Raw genomic sequence first — 6,722 nt, forward strand, 5'->3', positions numbered from 1 at the left:
TTTCCATATCGAACTGCCGTTACTGAACACTTAAGAGCCATCAAAATGGCCGAAACACTGCCTTATATGACCTGTGCGTTGGCATGGAGCTTGACCAGAGTAATTAAGTGCCCTGTAAACCGGTCGGACGTTTTCATTAAACATATTTAATCAATTACTTGTGATGACGAGAAATGTGTTGTTTTTTTAACTGTTTTAATTAGTACGAGGAAAACTTGAACGCCTTTTTGTACACGTGCATGTAAACCATTTAATTGATGTTTTGCTTGACCGAAATGCACGACTGCATGCTGTTTTAGGGGAAGAAGAGTTTCAAACTTTATATCATACATTGTATACACGTATGTAAATTTAAACGTCGACGTGCAAATTTGATTGACAAGCTGATGCAGGTGTATCAAAGTAGGGGTTGGGAGTGTATAACGATATACTGAATGTCGAAAAAGGACGACGCACGGGCCAGAGAAATTATCGTTTCGAGAGGACAATATACGATAGAAAGGAAAAAGAAAGAAAAATGCCTTTTGTGTCAGTGCTGGACATCGAATCCGTTTATCTGAAAGCATCGTTACGTTTACGTAATTCTATATATATCTAAATAAGAACAAAACACAATTTCTTTGCGTATATTCGAGTGAAATGGACACTTGTTGAGAAGAAGTGGGTGGCTCTGAAAAGAGCCGTTGTTAGGGTTTAGGACTGTCATCGTCACTCTTCATCTTCGTCTTCTGATCCCGAAACAACGTCTACAATTTCGCCATACAGGTCCTTTCGGAGTGCGGAGATGTCTTCGGCTTTTTGGTGAGCGTAGTCGTAATACATGTTTCGGAGGCCTTCGACAACCGACAATCGAAGTCTGTAACTGTAGCGAAAAGTGCGTAGTCCGTCTCTCTTGGCGCCGAGGTAACGAGACTGCATGTCGTCCAGTTTGTAATTCAGTTGTACGATCTGTTCACAAGCCCTTCGGAATCGACGTTCATTGTCGAGCAGGACGAAGCGTTGGTGAAGTGGAGAGTTTCGTGCTATGACCTTCATGCTTTTTTTTCAAGAGTATGAATGGTGAATGCAGAATGTTCGTCGGTCACCTAGATATAGCCGAGTGTCATCTCTTGAAACGAGAAACTCGTACACACGGATATACACATTCTGACGCGTGTCATGTCATTTTGTATATTGAGCTGAAGGCAGCCCACTGATTCCTTGTATAAACACTTGTTACCGTTACGATCGAACGTCGAACGGGTCGCGGACACGGGTCCGTGCACACACCTGTAAACACGAATGTATAGGACCAGAACGAAATCAATTATAATTAATATAAACACGTACAGAAGTTATCATTAAGATTTCCATCAATCGGTGCTTGTGATTTGTTTACTGTAACACAATATATATCGCTACAGGTCAGTGTATCACGTCATTGAACATTATTGGTCATACGCAAATGGTCGAACACATTGTATAACTTGTATATAACAATATTCGTACATTTTTATTTAAACCACATACACGTTATTGATGTATATAACTTGATCGAACTGGTTTTGTGAATTTTATATCATACCGGATATACACGTAGTTTCTATATTTCCGGCGTGTATGGAAAACACGTTTATAATTTTTACGAGTTCACGTCGAACTGGTCACGCGACACGGGTCAGAGCATATCGCTACTGTCCTTTTACGTGTATTTAAGAGTTGAACGAAAAAGCCATTATAATCATTATAAACATATGCAGTGGGTATAATTATTAAAGCCCTCATCGAACGGAAGTTGAGTTTAGTAGACTTTACTGTTGCACCTATTTTTCCATATCGAACTGCCGTTACTGAACACTTAAGAGCCATCAAAATGGCCGAAACACTGCCTTATATGACCTGTGCGTTGGCATGGAGCTTGACCAGAGTAATTAAGTGCCCTGTAAACCGGTCGGACGTTTTCATTAAACATATTTAATCAATTACTTGTGATGACGAGAAATGTGTTGTTTTTTTAACTGTTTTAATTAGTACGAGGAAAACTTGAACGCCTTTTTGTACACGTGCATGTAAACCATTTAATTGATGTTTTGCTTGACCGAAATGCACGACTGCATGCTGTTTTAGGGGAAGAAGAGTTTCAAACTTTATATCATACATTGTATACACGTATGTAAATTTAAACGTCGACGTGCAAATTTGATTGACAAGCTGATGCAGGTGTATCAAAGTAGGGGTTGGGAGTGTATAACGATATACTGAATGTCGAAAAAGGACGACGCACGGGCCAGAGAAATTATCGTTTCGAGAGGACAATATACGATAGAAAAGAAAAAGAAAGAAAAATGCCTTTTGTGTCAGTGCTGGACATCGAATCCGTTTATCTGAAAGCATCGTTACGTTTACGTAATTCTATATATATCTAAATAAGAACAAAACACAATTTCTTTGCGTATATTCGAGTGAAATGGACACTTGTTGAGAAGAAGTGGGTGGCTCTGAAAAGAGCCGTTGTTAGGGTTTAGGACTGTCATCGTCACTCTTCATCTTCGTCTTCTGATCCCGAAACAACGTCTACAATTTCGCCATACAGGTCCTTTCGGAGTGCGGAGATGTCTTCGGCTTTTTGGTGAGCGTAGTCGTAATACATGTTTCGGAGGCCTTCGACAACCGACAATCGAAGTCTGTAACTGTAGCGAAAAGTGCGTAGTCCGTCTCTCTTGGCGCCGAGGTAACGAGACTGCATGTCGTCCAGTTTGTAATTCAGTTGTACGATCTGTTCACAAGCCCTTCGGAATCGACGTTCATTGTCGAGCAGGACGAAGCGTTGGTGAAGTGGAGAGTTTCGTGCTATGACCTTCATGCTTTTTTTTCAAGAGTATGAATGGTGAATGCAGAATGTTCGTCGGTCACCTAGATATAGCCGAGTGTCATCTCTTGAAACGAGAAACTCGTACACACGGATATACACATTCTGACGCGTGTCATGTCATTTTGTATATTGAGCTGAAGGCAGCCCACTGATTCCTTGTATAAACACTTGTTACCGTTACGATCGAACGTCGAACGGGTCGCGGACACGGGTCCGTGCACACACCTGTAAACACGAATGTATAGGACCAGAACGAAATCAATTATAATTAATATAAACACGTACAGAAGTTATCATTAAGATTTCCATCAATCGGTGCTTGTGATTTGTTTACTGTAACACAATATATATCGCTACAGGTCAGTGTATCACGTCATTGAACATTATTGGTCATACGCAAATGGTCGAACACATTGTATAACTTGTATATAACAATATGCGTACATTTTTATTCAAACCACATACACGTTATTGATGTATATAACTTGATCGAACTGGTTTTGTGAATTTTATATCATACCGGATATACACGTAGTTTCTATATCTCCGGCGTGTATGGAAAACACGTTTATAATTTTTACGAGTTCACGTCGAACTGGTCACGCGACACGGGTCAGAGCATATCGCTACTGTCCTTTTACGTGTATTTAAGAGTTGAACGAAAAAGCCATTATAATCATTATAAACATATGCAGTGGGTATAATTATTAAAGCCCTCATCGAACGGAAGTTGAGTTTAGTAGACTTTACTGTTGCACCTATTTTTCCATATCGAACTGCCGTTACTGAACACTTAAGAGCCATCAAAATGGCCGAAACACTGCCTTATATGACCTGTGCGTTGGCATGGAGCTTGACCAGAATAATGAAGTGACCTGTAAACCGGTCGGACGTTTTCATTAAACATATTTAATCAATTACTTGTGATGACGAGAAATGTGTTGTTTTTTTAACTGTTTTAATTAGTACGAGGAAAACTTGAACGCCTTTTTGTATACGTGCATGTAAACCATTTAATTGATGTTTTGCTTGACCGAAATGCACGACTGCATGCTGTTTTAGGGGAAGAAGAGTTTCAAACTTTATATCATACATTGTATACACGTATGTAAATTTAAACGTCGACGTGCAAATTTGATTGACAAGCTGATGCATGTGTATCAAAGTAGGGGTTGGGAGTGTATAACGATATACTGAATGTCGAAAAAGGACGACGCACGGGCCAGAGAAATTATCGTTTCGAGAGGACAATATACGATAGAAAAGAAAAAGAAAGAAAAATGCCTTTTGTGTCAGTGCTGGACATCGAATCCGTTTATCTGAAAGCATCGTTACGTTTACGTAATTCTATATATATCTAAATAAGAACAAAACCCAATTTCTTTGCGTATATTCGAGTGAAATGGACACTTGTTGAGAAGAAGTGGGTGGCTCTGAAAAGAGCCGTTGTTAGGGTTTAGGACTGTCATCGTCACTCTTCATCTTCGTCTTCTGATCCCGAAACAACGTCTACAATTTCGCCATACAGGTCCTTTCGGAGTGCGGAGATGTCTTCGGCTTTTTGGTGAGCGTAGTCGTAATACATGTTTCGGAGGCCTTCGACAACCGACATTCGAAGTCTGTAACTGTAGCGAAATGTGCGTAGTCCGTTGGCGCCGAGGTAACGAGACTGCATGTCGTCCAGTTTGTAATTCAGTTGTACGATCTGTTCACAAGCCCTTCGGAATCGACGTTCATTGTCGAGCAGGACGAAGCGTTGGTCAAGTGGAGAGTTTCGTGCTATGACCTTCATGCTTTTCAAGAGTATGAATGGTGAATGCAGAATGTTCGTCGGTCACCTAGATATAGCCGAGTGTCATCTCTTGAAACGAGAAACTCGTACACACGGATATACACATTCTGACGCGTGTCATGTCATTTTGTATATTGAGCTGAAGGCAGCCCACTGATTCCTTGTATAAACACTTGTTACCGTTACGATCGAACGTCGAACGGGTCGCGGACACGGGTCCGTGCACACACCTGTAATTACGATTGTATAGGACCAGAACGAAATCAATTATAATTAATATAAACACGTACAGAAGTTATCATTAAAATTTCCATCAATCGGTGCTTGTGATTTGTTTACTGTAACACAATATATATCGCTACAGGTCAGTGTATCACGTCATTGAACATTATTGGTCATACGCAAATGGTCGAACACATTGTATAACTTGTATATAACAATATGCGTACATTTTTATTCAAACCACATACACGTTATTGATGTATATAACTTGATCGAACTGGTTTTGTGAATTTTATATCATACCGGATATACACGTAGTTTCTATATCTCCGGCGTGTATGGAAAACACGTTCATAATTTTTACGAGCTAACGTCGAACTGGTCACGCGACACGGGTCAGAGCATATCGCTACTGTCCTTTTACGTGTATTTAAGAGTTGAACGAAAAAGCAATTAAAATCATTATAAACATATGCAGTGGGTATCATTAAAGCCCTCATCGAACGGAAGTTGAGTTTACTAGACTTTAGTGTTGCACCTATTTTTCCATATCGAACTGCCGTTACTGAACACTTAAGAGCCATCAAAATGGCCGAAACACTGCCTTATATGACCTGTGCGTTGGCATGGAGCTTGACCAGAATAATGAAGTGACCTGTAAACCGGTCGGACGTTTTCATTAAACATATTTAATCAATTACTTGTGATGACGAGAAATGTGTTGTTTTTTTAACTGTTTTAATTAGTACTAGGAAAACTTGAACGCCTTTTTGTATACGTGCATGTAAACCATTTAATTGATGTATTGCTTGACCGAAATGCACGACTGCATGCTATTTTAGGGGAAGAAGAGTTTCAAACTTTATATCATACATGGTATACACGTATGTAAATTTAAACGTCGACGTGCAAATTTGATTGACAAGCTGATGCATGTGTATCAAAGTAGGGGTGGAGAGTGTATAACGATATACTGAATGTCGAAAAAGGACGACGCACGGGTCAGAGAAATTATCATTTCGAGAGGACAATAAACGATACGATAGAAAAGAAAAAGAAAGAAAAATGCCTTTTGTGTCAGTGCTGGACATCGAATCCGTTTATCTGAAAGCATCGTTACATTTACGTAATTCTATATATATCTAAATAAGAACAAAACCCAATTTCTTTGCGTATATTCGAGTGAAATGGACACTTGTTGAGAAGAAGTGGGTGGCTCTGAAAAGAGCCGTTGTTAGGGTTTAGGACTGTCATCGTCACTCTTCATCTTCGTCTTCTGATCCCGAAACAACGTCTACAATTTCGCCATACAGGTCCTTTCGGAGTGCGGAGATGTCTTCGGCTTTTTGGTGAGCGTAGTCGTAATACATGTTTCGGAGGCCTTCGACAACCGACATTCGAAGTCTGTAACTGTAGCGAAAAGTGCGTAGTCCGTGTCTCTTGGCGCCGAGATAACGAGACTGCATGTCGTCCAGTTTGTAATTCAGTTGTACGATCTGTTCACAAGCCCTTCGGAATCGACGTTCATTGTCGAGCAGGACGAAGCGTTGGTGAAGTGGAGAGTTTCGTGCTATGGCCTTCATGCTTTTCAAGAGTATGAATGGTGAATGCAGAATGTTCGTCGGTCACCTAGATATAGCCGAGTGTCATCTCTTGAAACGAGAAACTCGTACACACGGATATACACATTCTGACGCGTGTCATGTCATTTTGTATATTCAGCTGAAGGCAGCCCACTGATTCCTTGTATAAACACTTGTTACCGTTACGATCGAACGTCGAACGGGTCGCGGACACGGGTCCGTGCACACACCTGTAATTACGAATGTATAGGACCAGAACGAAATCAATTATAAT

The sequence above is a fragment of the Ylistrum balloti genome, unplaced genomic scaffold (assembly GCF_031769215.1).
Source record: "Ylistrum balloti isolate Yb309-2 unplaced genomic scaffold, AGI_CSIRO_Ybal_v1 Utg370064, whole genome shotgun sequence".
Lineage (NCBI taxonomy): Eukaryota > Metazoa > Mollusca > Bivalvia > Pectinida > Pectinidae > Ylistrum > Ylistrum balloti.